The sequence below is a fragment of the Chanodichthys erythropterus genome, chromosome 3 (genome assembly GCF_024489055.1).
Source record: "Chanodichthys erythropterus isolate Z2021 chromosome 3, ASM2448905v1, whole genome shotgun sequence".
NCBI lineage: Eukaryota > Metazoa > Chordata > Actinopteri > Cypriniformes > Xenocyprididae > Chanodichthys > Chanodichthys erythropterus.
Window position 1 is genome coordinate 37,338,169 of NC_090223.1, and position 23,097 is coordinate 37,361,265.

Below are 23,097 nucleotides of genomic sequence, written 5' to 3' on the forward strand. Positions count from 1 at the left end.
GACGGCTTCGGTGATAATAAATAATAGTTTCTTTGTTCGATTTCTGTATACAAATTATTGACACATTGGTTTGGTTCATCATCACCATGCAGCTCTAGGAGATTCTGTTCTCAACAATACAGAAAGAGTACATCAACACACACTCACACTGACACACACTCATAATATCATGCCAGAATGAGGTCGAGGAAATGATGCAGCCCTTCCAGCTGGGTTTTTTGTGGCTATCAAAAATGTAGCATAATCTCTTGGGCTAGAAGACTAGAGTGTTTATTTTACTAGACTGAGACTCACAAGCCAATCCAGACCACACATATTTCGCTCTCCTCCACCCCGCACTCACTCACTTACTCACTCCCTCTTTCTAACACACCCTCCTAAATCATTCAGCTATACACTCAAAAACACGCAGTCAAACACACACTAAACCCAGCCGACAATACAGATGAGCGGAGACAATGTGCATGCGTAAAAAGACAACAGAGCAATCCCTTACATACTAAACATGCAAACACACACACAAACGCCCGAACACACACACAGGTGCTTTTGCAGACCACACACTCCAAGCCAGGCTTACTTCATTAGACTCGGAGTGCCAAGGTAAGCAGCCAAATTAGGGCCCTCCAAACTACAGGGAAGAGTGAAGGATTTTCCATGCTGTGGTGAGAACGCTTTCTGCAAAAGGAGGGAGCCCTTGTACTGTAACGGTACTGGAATTCACTTTGTTCATGACAGTCAATGTCAGTTTTAGAAGTGCCTTGACTGCATATAAAGATTGGCATTAATCATATGAGTATATACTACTAAGTGCTAATTTATCAGTATTGGGTGTCTAACACTTTAATAACACTATTAAATATCATCTTTAACAGATATCACAATGAATATCCACTATATCGAAACTTTACATCATCATGTTGTGATACAGAAATTAGCCGAATTTAAATGAGCCATTTATCAGTTAGCGGTCTTAACTCGCAAATAATTATCAGCCAGAATTATAATATTGGTACATTCTTAACTGCATAAGCACATGTCCTGACTGATCAAGCACAAGCGAGAGGGGTCAAAGCACACGGGGCAAGGATGACTAAGGAGCAGATGGCGATAAAATTCTTACTCAAGGTCGCAAGCGAGACAAACAAATTGTGAATTCAGGAATTTTTAGCAGGGTCTTTGAATTAATGGTGGACTTACTGCAGAGCTGACATCCCCATCAAGATATTAATTAATTCAACTCCTCTGTTTGCCAAGAGGCAAAAATAGATACAGTGTAGTTATGGCCATGGGTGAAAACACAAACACACTGGAGAGCTGCTTTGTAGTAGAAAATGAAGCTGTGCTTCTGATGAAATGAGGCACTGACACTGTTTTTCCATGTTTGATACTGTAAAGCAGCTTGATTTTAAGCAATCTATTGAATAAAATGGCATATAAATAAATGTGAAGCGACTTTACTGGAGTGCCAGTTTGCAGAGCTTGTGCTAACATACCCATGTTGTAATCATCAGATGCTTTCCTTATGCTTTCTGTTCTCATTTTTGTTGTGTTAATTTTGATGGGTCAATGACGGGACGGGTCTTTTTTTTTTTCTGTTTTCAAAGGCCTTAAGTAGTAGTACAACTAGATCTCTGTTATTGAATCCAAAAAGTTATAATTATATTTTGCTAAATATAAAAAGGTATTTAAAAGATTCAAAAGGTCATTCATTTTAACCATCCAAAGGCCAATACAGTCATTTCATTTGTGTTAAAATATCTTAAAATGTAATAAATGTATATATTTTTTATTCTGGCATGATTTTATAACATCATATATCAACATAGAACAAAATGGTATTAAAATTATGTGCATAAGTCGTTGCTTTGTTGTGAGAAAGAATGTCAGGAAAAAAAGAATTTCATTGTCTACTTGTCTTACTTGTCTTTCGGAGTAACCGATATAAAGGGACCATTTTGGATCAAGTCATGCTTTCAATATCATGTGACAGGATGTGACATCATTCAGACACCTGCAATCGACCACATGGTTGTGAAGCAAAGTTACAAACTCTCTCTTTACTATTTGAAAAATTCATGTTTCCCTTTGCTCATACGCATGTCCCGAAACATCAGGTCATTCGGTACAACTGCTATAAAAGATGGAAAATGTTGTAATGTTTTATAAACTTGTACTAAATATTAAATGTTTGATTGTACTTTTGCTAGCTAGATATCAGCCTGTAGGCATTGTTTGAAAATATTATAATTCGTTATAACCAAAAGTGTAATTCTGTAAAACCGAAAGCTTGGTTAAACCGAATAATTTTTTTGGTGACAAATCTTGAAAAAAAAAAAGCACAAAAGCAGTGTTAATTGATTATAAAAACCACAATCTCATTGTTAACACTAAATAAAACTTCAAAATTAATTATATTTCCATTAGGTTTTTTGACACTTTTAAAAACCTTACTCGTCCCCTATGACCCTATACTGAGAAGAAAACATTTATCACATATTTAACATATTCATCTAAACGCCACTCTCAGCAGTGTGGGTGGCATCAGATGTTCAATAACAGTATATCTTATATCTTATAGTATATCTATAACTTCTTTTTACCCCTAAATGAAGAATAAAAAAACTTTGCCGTGAGTATATCGGGGCCTTAAGAAGCCACATACAACACATACAAAAATCATCTAATCATGATAATAATGAACACACACTACTGATACAAATCAACCTATAAATAAATGTGCTGGATAAAACAAGACTATGGGTGAAATTAATTTAAAAGTGAATCAAATCACTCACACATAAGCACACACACTCATAATATGAAATGTGAGGAAAGGATCATCCAGAGGAAAGGCGACTCACTGTCCCCAAATAGGGGAAGTCCCTGTTAAAACAGAAGCCATTGGCGCACTTAACACCTCTAAAATGGTTGCCAAGATCCCAGGCGTCTCCTCAGAGCCGCTTCCTACACTGGTGCCAGTGGCGTGGCAGCACTTCCTATTCCAGACCCTGCTCTACAGGATATCCTGTGTCTCTGGTATCAGCAAACCTCACGTGAGGATCCCATCCAAACCCCACTCACAAGGGAAATCTGTTCCTTTGAGTAATTTTTTTTTTTTTTTTTTTTTTTTACAATGTTTGGAAACTTATGGTAAGTCTATAATGGCCAGTCTTCCTGAATGTAAGTGGCTACACTTCAAACTGCATTCTTCATATAGGGAAATTTCCAAACAAGGAGGTTGTGATTATTAACATTTTGAATATAAATTGTTTTGCATTACTACTAAAATTTTAATGGTTCAGTAAAAGCAAACCTACCAAATTGACTACCAAAAATAATTTTGACTTTTCCCTCAGTTTGTAAAGACAAATAAAAATTATGTTCAGAGAAACAAACTTATAATGGAAATATGGGTACAATGCAGTAATGCACACAGATTTGAAAGCATAGCCACAAACATTATGGCCAGGCTTAGATTAAGCCAGGACTAGACCTTAGATTAATTAGGACATTTAAGCAGCTTTTAAAAATATATAAAATATAAAACAATGGCACTGACATATTTTAAGAAAGGTCAGTGCAAGTTCCTTTTTAGTTAAAACAGCTCAAACATGCATTTTAGTCTAGGACTAGCGTAAACTTTGTCTGTGAAACTGGAATTGTTTATGCAAAATTAACCAATTTTTTTTTACTCCTGTCATGACCACATAAAGCCAGCTATCCCTTTACAAGTTGCTTGATGCATACAGCTACCAAAGGGTTATTTAAGTGGAGGCAAATAAAATAATTAAATAAATAAAAATAATCCAGCAAAGTGCTTTAAAAAAAAAAAAAAATAGCTGCACCATTTTAAATGGAATATATTTCCCCATAGATTTCCATTGTAAGTGTACAAACTAAGGGATGAGTCCAAGTTATTTTCTGTGGTAAACGACAGCAAGCCACAGATGTTGTCAACAGAGCTTAACTTGTAGTGAACCAGGAACGTTCCTTCAAAGCAGCTGTTGTCTTTAAACTGTGGACTGAAATATTCTAGTTCAACCTTCGCTTCATTGATCAACATCACAGTGTTTTCTTCACCGAATCTATTAGCTCCAGCATAACTGAACAGCGAATAACCATTACTTTTTTAACCATGATGATGTCCTTACAGCACACAATCAAGTAAAGAACTTCCTTTTGCTTTATTCAAAGTTTCCAAGACATCAAGACCAGAATACAGGACATAATGATCACAACCTTGAGCGCACAGAAACAGCCTAGACAGGAGAATTACTCTCCTAGCTCATCTGGGCTCCATTCTCACCCCCATTAGGAAGGTCTGCTCCATTGTCATGATAATCCACCAAATGGCCTCTCTTTTCAAGGTCTGCGGCGTGTCTGAGGCCACACTAGTGTAGGGGAGAATAGAGGAATCATAGATCACATCATAGGATGCGTCCGTCAGACCAGCCACTTGCTCAGCCACCTGTTAAGTCTCGCCCTCGTGAGGACATCGACCCCTCAGATCAAACATACTCATCCCTTTTAAAAGGATCATACAGAGCTGAATCGATTGTCTGGAGAGTCTAGGGTTATTTGAAGAGGTTTATCAAGTCCTGCTAACTAAACGTAACAGCCTCACAGGACTAGTAATGGCACAGATCAGCTGGGCTCATCTTTATGATCTGAGATCACCAAAGTAGGCAACAAAACACAACAGTGATCAAAAATGTCTTTTGAAATGCTCCACGGGGATATAGCAAGAGAGTCAAATTTAAACAAGATAAAACATATATATTTATTTAATTAAACACACTTTCAGATATAGACTTGATGCCACAAATCAGACTGAGCTTATGGAAAATGGATCTGCACACATCTCTTTACGGACCCGTTTTAATTCAACTAACCACATGCTTATATACCTCTGCCAATCACAACATAGACTTCAGAACATTGGTTAAATTTAGTTTCCACTTGCATACACTCTTAAATATAATCGTTCTTTGTTGGCATCTATGGTTCCATGATGAACCTTTCCACTGCTGCACTAAAGGTTCCTTGTAATGGGAAAAGATTCTTTAGATTATTAAATTGATCCAAACACTGACAAAAAAGGTTCTCTGAGGAATTCAAAATACCATAGAAGAACCATCGCTGTGAAAACCCCTGTTTTGTAAACTGTTCACTACAAAAATCACCTTTTAGTCATCATATTAACAAAACCTGTGAAACTGCAGCCTGATCATGAGTTTTCTTTTTATTTTGCTAAGTGAACATGTGACATGTTGTCTAGGTAAACTATATTCTTGTACCTCACAACTCATGGATATCTGAGGTTTGGTGATTTCTAGCAGCAGAAAACAAGCCCCTATGTAGTTTGAAGACCTGCGATAGAGGAATGCAAAGGATTAACAAAGCTAAAAGCATTTTTACATGCTTGCCATTATGGGGGCAGTCTGGCATGACTGGGTTACAACTTAGAGAACTAGTGTCCATGGTGCAATGGGGGCTATAAATCAAGAGTGAGGGAACCAGCGCAGCGACACTTCTGCTTCAGATTTACACACGCTATCTGGGTTTTTACGAGTGCATTGAGCAAGGAGAGGAGCCTTTGAACTGTTGTGTCACGCCGCGAGGTGGTTCAAAGACTCACGGGGGAGATGTGAAGAGGCCCACTGTCGTGCACCTCCAAAAGATCAGTGGCTCTGTCTGACATGTCCCAACAGATTTTCCACCTTTTTCCACCTCTGATCGCATACAGGCCACACAGCCGGTTTGTGTTGTGGACTAATACGACAACACTAACATTTCCTAACACAACTATAAATTGCATTTTCTCAAGCATATTTACTATCATATGAGTGTCTTTGTGCCTAAGATTTCTTTAATCAAAGTTGTAGCAAATCAAAGGTCTGTTGTATGGGTCAGTGGTCTATTCATTTATTTAAATAATACATTAAAAATGCAATTCATACATATAATGACTTAACTTGTAAGCTTCATAGTGCAACTTAATATTTAAGATTTTTTTTTTTTTTACTAATGAAATGTTTTACCTAGAAATATGTATTAAAAACATATTTGAAAATAATGATTAAATGTGTACACTCATGTATCAAGGTGTAGATTATTTGATTTCAGCATGACATTTTTAAAATCTATTTTTTTAAACGTTGTAAAAGTTTTTCAAAACCATATGAAACCAACATAAATAAAAAAAGTCTAACCAAAAACAATTTCTTGTCTTTATCTTTATTATTTGTCATTGACCCTGTTACAATGTCTCCATGCAGAGAAACACAATCCAATAAAAAAAACATCCAGTATACATGAAACATCTAAATATAAACAGTTTTTTTCTTACTTAACCACCTTTCTCTCATTTTTCTTTCAGCTATTGGATTGTAAGCCAGGAAAATGTGTTTGCGGCTCTCGAGGTCTGGAATACATATTAGCTGTGAAATCATTTAGCAAATTTTAAGTGTGGTGGGTCTTTGAGTAATTGTATACGGATAGCCCACCTCCAGCGTGAAATTTTTAATTCACCCTCATTCGGTCATGCACACAGACAGACAGAGCACTTAGAAAAACACATAAACAATTCATAAGTGTGTTCACTTTACATTAGTCGTTTCCATTTATTGGACCTGTCAGGTTCATCATATCATATCTCATCTCATTTTATCCATTACTTCAGCTCTCCCTCCATTACTACAGGGCTGCAGTGAATAAAAGGAAATCTAGTTCGGATTAGGATGTCACTGTTCTCTGTGTCTGTGAGGAATGCAAAATCATGCAAGTTTTCCAAGATCTTCTTGTCCCACACTGATGCTAGTTACAATGATCGAGCAGAAGCCTGAGTGGTAATCCTAAAATGACCAGTGCTCATTTACCTGCCTTTTAGCAAATCAGTAGGACTACATGTTGAATTTTACAACCTGGGCTGTCCATATACACATACCTTACACCACATATTAGATGCAAAACTTTTTCAATCTTATTTGATATGACACATTTGCACATACACGCCCTTCACCATTAGAATCCCAAAATCTCAGTGTTTCAGATCAAGTAGGGCATAGTGATGCTCACTTTCAAATGAAAAAAAAAGTTCCATCTAACTGTGGACTGGATGTGGATATGACTTTCCCTCTTCCAGCTATTGGGGTTTGCAGAGCTAATCCAGATGTTATTCCATTCCCTGCACCAAAACTGCTTATGGGTGACCGAGATAAATACGCCACCGATGGGTGCGGCAAAGCTGCCATGACTTTATGTGACAGAGGTCCATGAGAAGAACCTAAAACACCACCAGCTACTAGCGCAGAAAGGTTCTGGTAATAAACAATGAGCAAGGTTCTGGTCTCATCCACCCACTCTGCATGGTCAAGTACAAAACCTTGTCCACTTTTTTTCGTCTTCTCTCTCCCTCGGTTTCTTCCGGCAGCCAGGCAGACAGAGCCCATTAACGCTGGCCGTTAAATAATGACAGAGACCCGGCGCCGTGGCTGGCACACTGTCAAAGTGAGGAGAGAAGGCCAGAGCAGCTTGTTTAATTTACCTTCACCCATCTGTCTTCCGCTGCACAGAGTCACTCGCTTCCCCGTCCGCAACGGCACACTCGCCGTTCCTACATCAGTTACGTGCCTAAAAGGAAAACTACCGCAATTATATGTCATAAATGCCAAGGTTTGGTATATATCAAGTAAAAACACAAAGTGAGCATGTCACAGACTATGAGCGCATGTTTCTCCTGAAATCATTCCGGTCATTAGAACAGTGCGTGTCCTCGGATTTCATTGCCTAAGGCAGCCTGTGATGCCACTCATCTGGCAACTGTGTTCAAAACAAAGATATGTTGCCTAGCTAAAAAGAATGTTTTACAAAGGAAATCGTGACTGACAGGAAATAAACACACCTACTTCCTGCTTCTCTATCTGAAGTTTTAGTCATCAATGTCTTGTCTTTGTCTGGAGATGTTTTAGTACATTGCAGACATATGAGCAAAGCCTGGGTGGCCGTTTCTTTCAAATATACAAATGGATAGGCAGACTCTGTGTTCAACAGCTGGATAAAGCACAATGAAATGGGTCTCGAGTTGTGTATTTGAAAATTTGAAACTATTATTTTTTCTTTTAAAAAAACAACATTTATGGCGCAATGCAACGCAAGGGAGAAAGACGTTCATCTTCATGTGTTTATTTAAGGGTTTTACTGTGCAAACTGTCTAACAGCTATAGCTAACTAACTAATTAAAGCACCACAGATAAACAATTGAAAAACAACTAGTTATCATGATTCATTCCCAGAGTTATGAAACATGTTAAAACTGAAGACTTATACTTGGACAATAAGAAAACTTTTTTTTGGCAACATAAGTTGCAAAGTAGTACTATGAATATTGTTGGTTGTATGATAAAATACTTGTTCCTCATTTGCAAGTCAATTTGAATAAATGTGTCTGCTAAATGACTAAAAAATGATCTGAAAGAGAACTGAAAAATAGTATCATAGTCATGGAAACATGGGCCGAGGCAGAAATGCTGAATCTAGTCACAGTCCATGCCAACAAATAAACACATGTAAAGAATACACATGTGGCCATAAATAGAGAGAAAGACATTGGTGAGGTGCTAGCAGACAAGTTGTCTATTTACCAAACAGACGGTGCAAGTCAGGCAGACTATAAAAAAAGAGAGGTGAAAATGTCCCATTTCAAAAAAGGTCAGCAATTTTCATCATCCTTACATTCCCTGCAATCCTGGTAAAAATCCACTTTAGTCACAAATCCCATTCTCACCATTTCCACCACAATGTAACGAACTGGACCACAAAGGCAGCAAGTCTAATGAAGCAGCTCTGCCAGGCATCTGAGCAGTGTGAGATTCCTCGATGAGCACCAAGAAGATGAAAAATTGTGGCCAGAAAGAGGACAGATGCCAAAGCACTGTGTTCAGGGCTGAAAGCGGGAAACTACTTCTAGGAATTCTGTATAGAAAAACTACAGCAAAAAAACAAACAAAAAAAGACTTTCACATGTTGCATAAGTTTTGAACTTATCTCACTCACATGGGATCAAGGAAAGATTTCTGCTTCTTTTGTCATATGATCGCCTTATTTTCTTCACAATTATGGAGGTCAAAGTAATTTATTTGCAGCTGCACTTTTTCAGCGACTGTCAAAAGATCAGTATCAGAGTGACTCACACTCAGTGCGTGTACATGGAAAAATGAGCACATGAGAAAATTGTAGTAATGAGTAATATTAACAATGAAACAGCATATTGTACAAAGAAAACTCAAATACAAAAGCCTGAGCAATTGCAACTCCATTTGATCAATCAATTTTATAGGTTTGCTTGCTCTGGCTGACAATATTAATTGCTTTTTTAATCATTCTCTCATTGTAAGCATCAAAATGTGTTTGTCTGTATGTATCTGTCACTGTATTTAGATGGAATATTGTAGTAGTAATATAAATGATTTATCTGTGCATGTCGTTATTTATTTATTTTTTTTCATAATCTTTAATCAAAATAACTTCCCCTCTCTTTCAGTGACATCTCTTCTCTTCTGATGACGCTTAATTCTTGTGGATCATTTATACAAAGTCTATACTGTATGTAGCTTAAAAACGTTGATTAACGTGTCTTTAAACGAATGAGCAATCTTCATTTGTGTTCCAAGGAAGAACGAATGAACTAACCCTTTGAAGACAGGGACCAAAATACCTAATCATCAGTTTCATCCATTTACAATTTTGTAGACAATTTGAAATGATTAATGAGAGAGTATGCTAAAGTCAATCCACTGGAGAGAGAGAGAGGGAGGTAAAACATAGAAATGGAAAAAGGCGTGTCAACTAGTCATATCCAGCAGTGTGAAAAAGCAGATTTCTGAAAAAATGGCAAGGTGACGACGGCATTGGATAGCACCCCGATTCAGTCAGCTTTGTGTTCCCCTCCCTGCTATTTTGGAACAACAGAGAACATTAGAGAGCCCCGATGGAAGGTTAGAGACAAACACAACAGGAGGTGATACCACGAGAATGCTTTCATGAACGGAAAAATCAAAATGTCAGGTTTTGTGGCATATGTCTCCGCAGATGATGGGCATGAATGTAGCAGTGCTTGCTTTGAGGAAGCAAATACTGTACCCATTCCTCTTTCTATTGCAGACAGATGGTCGAAGAACTTCCCATTTAACTGCGAAAACAGAACTAACCGAAAACACCTCGCTTCTTACACCATATGCTGAATAGTTTCAATGCATCAGAAGCATGACTCATTTCATCCTTGTACTATTGCCGTTAAATGAATAGTACAATGCAAAATTTAAATTCATTTACTCCCCCTCAAGTTGTTCAAAAGAACACAAAAAGAGATATTAGACAGCATGAAAGTCTCAGTCCCCATTCACTTTCACGGTAAAAAGATAATGAAAACGAATCGTGACCGAGTGCCTAATATTCCTAGTACTCCAGACTGCAGTCGGGATGATGGGGCGGGGCGACGTGTCACTCCGCCTGCATCCAATTTCATTGGTTTACAAATAGAGCAAATCTTATTGACGTAGAAGCTGCACTCGAAGCCTGAGCTTGTGCATTGCTTTGTGTACGATTTTGTGAATGATTTGCCTGGATTACAGAAATATTAAGTGCTAACTCTAGAATCGTATCTTATTATCTGTTTAGTAATTTTAGTTAGGATCTAATGGCTAATGTTTTATTGTACTTAAGACACAGAATAAATGAAGTTATTGTTTAAAAACTAATGCTACATGATGGCACCTGTTGGCTCTTCAATCTGAATAGAGCTGTTACATTAGCGCTTCATTCACTTGTCTTCTTCATTTTCCATCAGGATTGATAGATATGAATAATGCAAAGTGCTAATAAAATGTTTTCATGGCAAACTTTCCTTGTTTACCTCATAATAAAATATTTCGGCCTATATATCGGTTCTGTATGTTATAGGTTAACACGTGATATACGTGACATCAGGTATTAAAAAGGTATTAAAAATCTTGTTATAATCTGCTTTTGTACAGGATGAACAAAATTAGTTTCAATTATCAACACTCATACAGCCATATAGCTGCTAGTAAATAAAAAAAGTCACTTGGAGCTGTAAATCTGTGCAATATAGGTAACATGAGGACTTATTTCAGACTTGTACTGTGATTGATACTTTCTATTTATCAAGTGATGACTATAATGAACTACTAAACAAAAGCTAAAAGTGGATTATAGAGAAATATATAGCCTATAGGTTATTTTAAAACAAGCCACAAAAACAGTTAATTTGTACATAACCATAAATATAAAAGTAAAAATAAAAATTACCCAGCAGAGAAGTGATATGAACATTTGTTGCTTAAAGGGGTAAAATGACAATTCTGTCATCATTTACTCACCCTCAAGTTGCTCCAAACAAAACACAAAAGATGATATATTGAAGACTATGGGTAACCAAACAGTTGATGGACCCCATTGACTTCCATAGCATGGAGGGGGAAAAAACACAATGGAAGTCAATGGGGTCCATCAACTGTTTGGTTACAATCTTCAAAATATCTTCTTTTGTGTTCAGCAGAAGAAAGGAAGGAGGGTGAGTAAATGATGACAGAATTTTCATTTTGAGGTAAACTGTCCCTTTAATTTGAATTTTGGGTGAACTATCCCTTTAAATAGCAGCTTCGGGCAGATGAACAGATACTTATCTCAGTATTCGGATATTTATATTGCACGTTACCCCCAAATGCTCTTAAACAGGATTCCAACTGAGTTAATCCAAGCAGGAAATTACTTATACTGAGGCATTTGTTGCTTTTGTTTGTACAACGAAGTGACCCAGTTAAATTCCTTGTGATATAACAGCGCATTGTACACTTAAATCATGCTCAACATGTTATATATGTCTATATAGGCAAATATATAACATGAACAAGATTTTTAAAATCCAAAAACAATATAGGCTACCACCTGAATAAAGTGGACGCACGATGAAATTAAATTCATTACATGACGCTCAGCGAGTGCAGCGTAGCCGCGCTTTGCATGAAAGTGCTGCTGCAAAAGCTCTCAATGACACATTGCTCATTCAGGTGAGAGAACAATACAGCGCATTTTATTACGTTGCTGCCGCAGACCTGTCATTATTACCCCCGTATGCGGTTTCGATCAAACTCAACGGACAGCTTTACAGTTAAGTAGCACACCGCATCTGAGCGCCGAAGGACGCGCCTATTCACTGTTCCACATCTGTCAAGACGCTATTAATGGGGCTACCTGTCAGCCAAGCAATTGTATTGTCACGTAAATAGAGAGCGCCAATACCTGTTGACTCCTCCTACCGCTGTGTTGGTTGGTGGAAGTTGAACCAAGAGACGCTTGAATTTCTCTCCCGAATGTCGTTCTTCTCAGCCGGTGAGCTGTTCGGCTGCACGCGTAGAGGAATTTCGTTTCGGCGGACGGTAAGTGTCCGCACCGACAGTTCAAAGAAGCGTCAGAACTGATGTAGCCTACATTCGCAGGGCGGCAGAGGAATGATGCACTGCACGGAACAGACAAGCAGCCATTGCGGTCACGTGTGAGCGGGTGAAACCGAACACCGGCCAGCCTCCGCCGCCGTCTCCTCCCATTCTCCCCTTCCGCGGTGTCACTTCAGGGCACGATACCACTGAACATAAGCTCAGCTGGTGCTTGCCTTTATGTAACCACAGCTCGTTATGCAGGAAGTTTAGTGCTTTTGCATTAGGGAGAATCTATGTTTCAGGTCTCTGAAACACTTATAGAATCAGCTCGAAGTTCTTAGAGGATTAGGCTGTAAAAAAAATAAAAGATATGTGAGGAACCATTTAAGGTTCCACACACTGGCAGAACCCAAACTCTAGGTTGGTCGGAAGCACTGTAAAAGAGACATATTAGGCATGTTCCTGACAAATTTGAGGGAGGTTCAGGAGAATCGACAAGCATTTTGCATTTCAATTGAACAATTTATGTTGTGGGTTTAATTTAGTTTGGGAATGAGTGAATAGTGATTTAGCTGCACAAAAACAGTCACACACTTGATTATCAAAGTAATGACAATTAGCATGTAAACAGGATTGAAGAGGTTTTTCTGTATCGGTGGTTCTCAACCGGGGACCAGGGCCCAGAGGGCCTCAGCAAACTCTCAAGGTAACTTTAAAGCTGCAGTCCATAACTTTTTTTGGGTTAAAAAAATGATCCAATTTTTGAGCAAGTACATAACCAGTTCAAAACTATTTCCTTAAAGGGTTAGTTCACCCAAAAATTGTCATTTATTACTCACCCTCATGTCGTTCCACACCCGTAATACCTTCGTTCATCTTCAGAACACAAATTAAGATATTTTTGATGAAATCCGATGGCTCAGTGAGGCCTGCATTCACAGTAATGGTACTTCCTCTCTCAAGATCCATAAAGCTATTAAAGACATATTTAAAACATGTGAGTTCAGTAGTTCTAGCTTAATATTATAAAACGACAAGAATACTTTTAGTGCGCCAAAAAATAGAAAATAACAACTTTTCAACAACATAGTGATGAGCCGTTTTCAAATCATTGCTTCAGAGCTTTACGAATCGAATCAGTGATTCTGAGCGCCAAAGTCACGTGATTTCAGCAGTTTAGCCGTTTGAGGAGATCCGAATCACTGATTCTATTCGTAAAGCTCCGAAGCAGTGTTTTGAAATCAGCCATCACTATATTGTTGAAAAGTGTCTTTTGTTGTTGTTGTTGTTATATGCTTGTAGCGTCATTCCTACACTACAAGCATTTAAAGTGGAACTCGGTAAGATTTGTGAAGCTCCCTCTACAGGTTCCTTCAGTGAATCACACTGTCGTAAATACTCCAAGCGCAGCTCTGGACTACAACGACTACAACGCTCACCAGCGCAGTAGTTTTGCAAATACAGTACAAGAAATCTCGATGGAGGTGGGTAATTTTCGAAATTGTCTTATAAAGTCATAATATATACATTGTTTTTGAATTACTGTAAAGCATTTTGTCACTCTTGCGTGAACGTGAACATGAGGCGAGATTGTGTCGGGTCGGCGCAGCTCAACTTGCAAGTGCTGTTTTCTGGCGTAGACGTGCCAGAGGGGGTTAGTGCTCGCCTCAAACACACCACTACAAGTCAATTAACCATCATAAGGACTTAGAAAACTATTTATGGAGGTAAAAAAGTTACTTAGTTCTGCTTTAATGAAGTAATGCAGCACACTCAGTTGACCAGCGTATATAAAATATAATATATAATATACTGTAAATCATGTTGCTCAATTTGCTTTTTTTCATGAATGTTTAAAATAAAATAAAAAACATTACAAAAATCATTTGTGAATTGATTACTATGATTTTTTATGAATATATACGCCAAAGTTTTTTGAGTGCACAGTAGAATATTTGAGACTCCTTTGAGTGCCTACAGAGGTCCTGCCAGTGTGTCAGTCTGAAAAACCCAGAAAAAGTATCTTTTCATTTTTACAGTGTACAATATTGTTGTAAAGGGATCCAGAAGACTTTAAGCAACATTTGCATTGCTGTCCTTTGTGGTCTCAGAACAGATGTGTCAACATCGTGATGTGCACTGTGTGAAAAACAGCTGCAAGCGCCATTGATCTTGTGATGATGCCTTGAATTTACACAAGCACTGAGCATCCACACCCTTAAGACCTTTTGCCACTTTACTGTCACGACAAGGACACTGTTTCTCTGTTGCAAAAGCTCTTCTTTTGCAACAACGAATTTAAAACAGAAGAGAAGCCATCCATATGAAACACTACACAAATATCAGATCCTTGGGCCCAGTAGGTTAGGAGACCATTGCAAACAGCCTAAACCAGGTGAGACCTGCACAGACCGGTTTAATCTATTTTTTTCTCAGCAGGGAGGTGTCGTCAGTTTGTCTCCTCTCATCGTGTTTACATGAGCTATTTCTAGGAGCAGCCTTTGCCTCTACTTGTTTGCTACACATCATTGTGTACGATATTACTGCTCGCTCTGACTGACCCCTCTTGGTATCCCTCAGTATGTGTTTGCAAATAGTACAACTGCTGAAAGAATGCCAAGACCTTTTGCCTATATGGCCCATCACCTTGCAAGTGAGGGAACGTCCCATTAACAGATGAGAAAAATAAACTATGCTTTAGATGGAGTCATGTCACATGTGGTTTGCTTGGCCTATAGGCTTCAATAGCTGTTCTAATGACTCATAATCCCTTTCTTTAAACTTTTTTTTTTCCTTTTCTTGGTGCTATATTTAGTGTTGCATGCCTCAGATTAAATGTAGTTTTCAGAGTGCTCATAATCAGATCGATCTCTTCCATGTGGTCCTCTTTTATAAGGAAATATAGAGAAAAATGGATTTTGCCCATTCTGACAAAGCCTTTAGCCCTGATTATGCAAACATTATGGTTATGGTCTTGATTAAATGTTTTACAGCTTTAATTGCGGTGTTACTTTCTATAGAGCAATGTCCATTCCCGGGGATCCACCTTCCAGAATGTTTTTGACGTCTCACAAATTAAAATACCTCATAGCTTCTTAGTGTCCCCAGGACTGGAGCTGAGAAACACTTCTATAGGGGTACAGTATAATGGAACTGGTGAAGCCTATGTGAAGGGGTGTTCAATCTTTTCAGGCCAAAGACCCAGTGAGTTCTGCATTTTAAACCTAGGGGCACAACACCATTTTTGAACAACCGAATGAGTGTTGTTCATTCACTCCCCCACCTACATTTTGGTAATGAGACTCCAACCCACGACTTTCAGGTCTCTCTATAACCATAAGGCCACAACTGCCCCCAGTTCTTCCGTTCTTCCAAAAGTTGAGCTTCATTGGAAGACCTGCATGACATTGTGTTCAGCAAGAATTGGTCTATTTTCAAAGTGACAGCAACATTGTACATCCTTCCAACACCTGCTGCAGACATGCGTCCCCAATACCATTGTGTTTCCCTCGCAGTGCTTAAAGGGATAGTTCACACAAAAATGAAAATTATCCCATGATTTACCCTCAAGCCATCCTAGGTGTATATGTTGCTTCCACCATAAGTAGACTTGTGTATGGATGTTTGTCTGATGTTTTTCTTACAAAAAGATATAACTTTATTTCAGAAGGCCTTTATTAACCCCCTGGACTGGAGCCATGTGGAATGTTTTTATGATGGATGGATGCCCTTTTTTGGGCTTTGAAATCATGAGAATCATTCATTATCATTATAAAGCCTGGAAGAGCCAGGATATTTTTTAATATAACTCTGATTGTGTTCGTCTAAAAGAAGATAGTCACATACACCTAGGATGGCTTGAGGGTGAGTAAATCATGGGATAATTTTCATTTTTGGCTGAACTATCCCTTTAATGGTGTCATGCATGCAGATTAGAAGAATTAAAATTTCCTGATAATTTACTCACCCCCATGTCATCCAAGATGGTTGTTTTACTTTCTTCAGTCGAAAAGAAATGTGATTACGCATTATCTAATCACGTTGGAAAGGTCACACGTGACGTAGGCAGAAGTATCAAGCAAGTGTCTACAAAGCGAACATGCAAAGACTACGTCAAACGGCCTTTACAAAAAAAAAAAAAAAAAAAAGGTAAAATGATGTCAGAACATTTTGAAGTTGGATGAGAAAATGAGATGGAGTTTTTTTGGCCAACCGCGATACGCGTGATCTCACCAACATGATTACGTAATGCGTGGCGCATCGCAGTGCTAGTGCAAGATGAGCATTTGTAGTTAAAAAGTAAAAAAAAAAAAAATTCTAAAAATGTTTTTTAGAAAATGACTGATCGTTTCGCTAGATAAGACCCTTATTCTTCAGCTGGGATCGTGTAGAGCCTTTTGAAGCTGCATTTAAACTGCAATTTGGACATTAAACTTCATTGAAGTCCATTATATGGAGAAAAATCCTGGAATGTTTTCCTCATAAACCTTCATTTCTTTTTGACTGAAGAAAGAAAGACATAAACATCTTGGACGACATGGGGGTGAATAAATTATCAGGAAATTTGAATTCTGAATTGAACTAATCCTTTAATTAATAAAGTCGTCTCTTACAAACATACCAGGCACCATCCAATGCTAGGTTGTTAAATTTTGACTTGTCAGACTGCAGAACAATCTTCCACACTCCAGTCCTCATGTTCTTTGGCAAATACAAGGTGTTTTTTTTTTTTTTGCTGTAGATAAAACTAATAAATGGTTTCTTTACTAGTACACAACCTCTCAATCTAGCATCTTATAGCCGTTGGCTTACAGTTCAAGATGAAATTGGAGGTTAGAGGTCTCATCCTGGTCTTTTGAAGATGTTTTGAAGTGGTCCCACATTCAGGGGATTTTTCATCCTCCTGTCAAAATGCTCACTAGTCTTTCTAGACCATCCTCAGCAATGAATACATCTAAAGTAGTGAATGTTTGAAAGATTTACTCTTAATGAACTGAAATTATCTGCACAATGGAAGCCTGATTTTGGCTGATATTTCTGCCCCAAACCTGTTTAAAATGCAGTTTAAGAATCACGAAGTGATCTGTGTTTCCTACAGCTCTGGAATGAAATATACCAGGCCTAGTTTGGTTGAGTGAATGTGTCATTTTTTTGTCATTGTTTAATTGCCCAAGGTTTAAATTGTATGGCTTTTGTATTGCAGCTAGAGTGAACACCTTAAACCCTTCTGTGTTTTGACGGGTCACAAGACTTGACCAGAGGAAATGAGCTGGGAACGCAAGCCTGTGAAGATCCTATCAGAGGGTGGGAAAGTGCTAGCGCCATTTAGCATCCCACCACTTCAAAGAGGACAACCGTACTACTGATCCACACACGCATGGGTACACAAAGACAGCCAAAGATAGTCACAGATCCCCAAAAGAGTATAGTCTTCTCTGCCACCTCCGCACCATTCCATCTCCAGCCTTCAAAAAGCTAACAATTTAATTTTCTCAAATGCACTCTTTGAAAACTTCCAGCCCTGGACAGCAAAATCTGCTTCATGGGGTTAGCCTGTCTGAAAGCATGTGGTAAGCCTTGTGGAATGTTTTAAATGACTCCCAGATGTGGGCAGTGAACGTGCTTAACCCTTTAGCATCCATAGACAGAGCAGTCAGGTTTACTTTTATTTTAATTGGATGTGTTATGGTGCTTTTATATCTCCTTTATATTCCTTGCCAACCGTCAGAATACCGTCGTCCATCTGTCTATCTACTGTCATTGTTGAAATGGGCTGTTTCAAATCTTTGTTAGCTCTCTTTAATAACCTTATATAAATGTTCATGCTGATCGAGCTACTGCATTGAAACTTTCTTTCAAGTCAGTATAATTAAAACGGTCGTGTTTAAACTACAAACCTGATACAGTAATGTTAAATCAAATTGAATTGTTTGAATCAAACATCAAAACAATCATTTTTATGAGTGTATAGTCCAACAGGCTTATACAAAATAGTAGTGTTAAATATTAAAATGTTGCCAGTTTTTTTAAGGCGTACTTAGAAATGCATATTTAGTCATCGTAATACTTAACAGTTGTAACAGCACAATATATTGAGTTTTATGACAATAATTATCCCTCTTTTATTACACTATTTGTGCCATTTATTAGCTTTCAAACATGTCTACAGTTGTTTTATTGGAGTATCAACCTTCCCTTAATGTGTGAGTACTAGAGCTCAAGTATAGTGCGTGCCTACAGTGTAAGTTCAGAGAGAGGAAGTCTCGTGTTTGTGAATCTGCTGCCTGGGAGGGCGATCATATCGATATGACTGATATCCCTTAAAGAAACGAACTCAATTGCCCTTTCCCTCAACAGCCCTCCACTTCCCTCCCCTCTGCACTCATTCGCCTGCCAGAACAAAGCCATGGAAAGAAGCCCATTAGGCGGACTGATAACAATAGACAGAACTAAGTGAGTGGGGAAAAAGTAAAGGGAGAAAAGGCAGAATGTAGGTCGGAGGCACTGCCATAAGATGAGACAAGTAGAATTACTGAGTATGAAGTAGGGTGGTTGGTTTTCATGTTATGAGGGTTTTTTTTTTGTTGTTGTTGTTTGTTTGTTTCCTTGTATAATCACTACTTGAGGTTTTGTTTTGTTTTTGTATAGTGCTTTTCAAAAAAACTTTGTATTGTTCATCTTTATTGTTCATCCTAATACACCCAGATGAGGAAGAAATCTTGGAAGGCTCCACTTTTCTAAAGGCTAATTGAACACATTTTTCTCAATGTGCTGATATTTCCTACTGAAACGGGAAGTCAGGATGGGACATATCGAAGGACTGACAGTACTTATGGTCCCGCAACACCGATGAGGGGGAAGTGTTGTGATAATGGTTAGCCAATTATGAACCTCGGGATTGAAGTGTGGCTTGATGGAGGCTTGTTTGGTTTTTAAGTTATCATGCATACTTGCTTCATTAATTAACATGAATGTATGCTACCGTTCAAAAGCTTAGGGTCAGTAAGATTTTGTAATGTTTTTGAAAGAAGTGACTTATTGCATTTATTTGATAAAAAAATACAGTAAAAATAAGTGTTTTCTATTTTAATATATTTTAAAACGTCATTTGGGACCCTGTCATAAGGTAAACATAAATAAGTTTTCCATCGATGTAAGGTTTGTCAGGATAGGACAATATTTGGCAGAGATACAACTATTTGAAAATCCGGAATCTGAGGGTGCAAAAAAATCAAAATATCGAGAAAATCGCCTTTAAAGTTGTCCAAATGAAGTACTTAGCAATGCATATATATATATATATATATATATAATATTATATATATTACAGTAGGACATTTACAAAATATCTTACTGGAACATGATCTTTACATAATATCCTAATGATTTTTGGCATAAATGAAAAATCGATCATTTTGACGCATACATTTTATTGTTACAAATATACCCATGTGACTTATGACTGGTTTTGTGGTCCAGGGTCACATTTATTCCTGTGATGGCAAAGCTGATTTTCTAGTAGTCTTCAATGTCACATGATCCTTCAGAAATCATTCTAATATGCAGACTTGGGGCTCAAGAAATGTTCATTATTAATAATATCAATGCAGAAAACAGTCATGCTGCTTAATATTTTTGTAGAAACAGCGATACAATATTTTTCAGCATTCTTTGAGTAGAAAGTTCAACAGCATTTATTTGAGATAGAAAATCTTTTGAAACATTATGAAATGTCTACTGTCTCTTTTAATCAATTTAAAGTCCCCGTAAACAGGAAGTTGCGACCGACTTCAGTGTTGTGACATATTTCCAAATGAAACGGGATATTGAATGAGGGTGTGGTTTAGTGCACGCTCTCCATCCCTCCGTGATAGCAGACTAACTTTAATACATCCTAGCTAAAGAAAAGTATTAGTTTCTTTCAAACAAGAAATCGTACAGACAATAAATGCTTGAACGGTAAGTATATATGAGGAAATCTGTAATTTATTAATAATAATGTATAAATATATTACATTAAAGTATTTATATTCAATATATTTGTCATGATCAAAGTTTTTCTACATGTTTCCAGCAAGGCTACTGTATAGGTACAGTTGACGGACACAAGCTCTCAATCCATCCTCTCTTCTCAGAGAAACTAATCTGTTGAAATATATCCGCATTAGGCACAGTGCTGCTCAGAGGCAATGAGTGAATGGCACCATGAGCCGGTGGAGAGGACAGAGCTCAGCGATGACAGGGATAATGAGGGTGATGAAAGTGCAGACAGGGCACACATGGAAGACAAATGAATTATTCACCTCACTTACCACTTCCTACCTTGTCTTCTTCATGTGCTCTTTAAACATCCTCTGACCCACATTCACAACAAAAAAGTAGTTTGAACTGAATCAATGTGTTGTTGTTATTTAACTGATTTTCATACATAACTTTTCTGTCAACACTCAAAAAGCCAAACCTCTCCTTGTTCATTTTTCAGAGGTAACAATATCGACAATACCGCTAATATTCAATCACCAGCCACAAAGCCCCCAAAAATGGAGCTGCCATCTCCAGTTGGTATGTAACAAGGCCTCTCTGCTTGTGCACAAACACACATTCACAAGCTCAATAAAACCGAACAACTCTGTAAACTGCAATTAAAATCCTGGGCACTAATTAGGTGGAAATGGATGCTTGTTAAAAGACAGCAAGTTTAGAGAGGTGGACTCAACATGGCGACTGTTTTATTTACCCCCCTGTACACCTCTGCTAGCTTCTGTCATTGGTTTTCTTTTCTCATCAACAACTGATTCGCTTTACAAACATGCGTTCGGCGCACATGTCAGACAGACGTTCTTGTTTTTAATACTTGACGTGGATAATCTGCTGATCCGTTTTTTAATTGGTTATTGATCACATCATTGAGCTTTGGAGAAGGAGCAGGGAAGAACAAAGACCTTTGCTGCCTCAATTACAGAGCAGAGAGAGATCACTGTGCTGCCCATTTTATTGTTTTTGGTGTACACTGGTTCAGTTGATGGCAAATGTTCAAATATTAGTACTGTGCATGACAGCAATGACATGTTTTGCAGTACCAATACAATACCCTAACAAAAAGTTCCACAGTAATACCACGCTGTTTATTATATATGACGCTTTTATCCAAAACACTTTCAATTGCTTTCAAGGTATACATAATCTAACCTATGACCTTGCCTTTCCTAACACTATTTGAGATACTCGATTGGCTTTTCGACAATACTTTTTATGACATCTAACATGGTAATACTGTGTTCTTTGATGTACTGTGGTAGTACAGAAGCATGTTTTGGTATGTTGGAGTACCATGAAAATATATCAATAATTCAGAAACATGATGTACAGTATATCATAGTATCATACATAATTGTACCATAGTAAGGCCATATTAGTTATGTAATGCATGACAATGACCTCCATTCCATCTTTACTCAAATAAACAGCATATTCACTTGATAGGTCACATGATACTGTGGGAGTGAAGGTGAATTCTGTGTACATGCTGCTTAGTCTTTCTCTCTCATTTTCTCCTGTTTGTTAGTGAACTTAATTCACTACTTCATTTGAGTTTTCTCTCTGGATATGTTGCAAAACATTCATATTTTTCACATATGAAGCCATTTTGGATTAAAATAAAATAAAAAAAGTTGTAAACTGAAATATGAAAGTCAGTTTGGTTCAAATTACAAAAAGAAGAAGAAAAACTAATAAAGCTACATAAGGCAGATTTTATATGCCTTTCACTTTCTACATAAAGATGTTCTCATATACTCCTGCCTCTACTATTTTTTTCTCCCCGAAAGAGTCCTCCTGTGTCCATTTTAGGACATGGAGCCCACTGGTGCGTGAAGGCTAGCTGTCGCTTCACATTACAGTGAGCAGGCATTGGGCACTCGGCCCTCGTGAGCAGGAACCCCTCACAAAACATACATCCTCTCCTCCAGAGGTCCTGAAAATGTATCTATAAACTGTAACACTCCAGACATTTTCTTAAAATAATACACCACCTACAAGTGCCAAAGTCACTACTGTAATATGTATTCAAGATTTGAACTGATTTCTTCTTACCTGAAGAGGGAGTGACACTGTTATGTCTTCTTAAAGATTCATATATCCACAATACTTTTGCAGATTTCACAGATCTACAAAAGCATAACACCTTCAACTCGATATGAAGAGGCAGGTCACTGGGTAACATTCACCTGCTAGTACATGTCACCGCAAAACTAAACTGAAGAAGGCACAAGCACACATGTACACACATACGCGTTCAAAACCTCAGCCCACTTCTCACTGTCTCTCACGCAATGCTCCTCGCCAAGGGCTTCCTGTTCCTCTTGCTGTTGTTTATTTGGTGCCCGAGCACTATCATCAACACCCTCTCAAATGAGAAGTGAAACCGGGGTCACCTTAGGCCATTCTAGGAGCACAGATATGCCCACAAAAAAGTCTTTGTTTAAAATAAATGGAAGAATCTGATCCACAGTTTTGAATTTCTGCACTAACAAAAAGTTGAATTGTGTAACACAATCTAGCTCTATCAGAGCTAGAATGTACATTAAACATGTGCATTAAGCATTAGCATTGTGTCCCCTGAGACACAAATGTGTCT

At 37.9% G+C, this 23,097-nt stretch overlaps 1 protein-coding gene across 6 annotated transcripts in view; it reads right to left on the reverse strand.

The window, feature by feature from the left end:
• Positions 1-22,758, reverse strand: part of rarab (retinoic acid receptor, alpha b) — a 123,044-nt gene extending 100,286 nt beyond the window's left edge. For 3 of the 6 annotated variants that reach the window (XM_067382093.1, XM_067382097.1, XM_067382091.1), the window contains exon 1: positions 22,554-22,758. The gene's annotated coding sequence lies outside the window, so the exon portion shown is untranslated. Of the gene's footprint in view, positions 1-12,324; positions 12,866-22,553 lie in introns of those variants that run through there. The other 3 variants (XM_067382098.1, XM_067382094.1, XM_067382092.1) reach the window with 1 other exon arrangement.
• Positions 22,759-23,097: the final 339 nt, after the last annotated feature.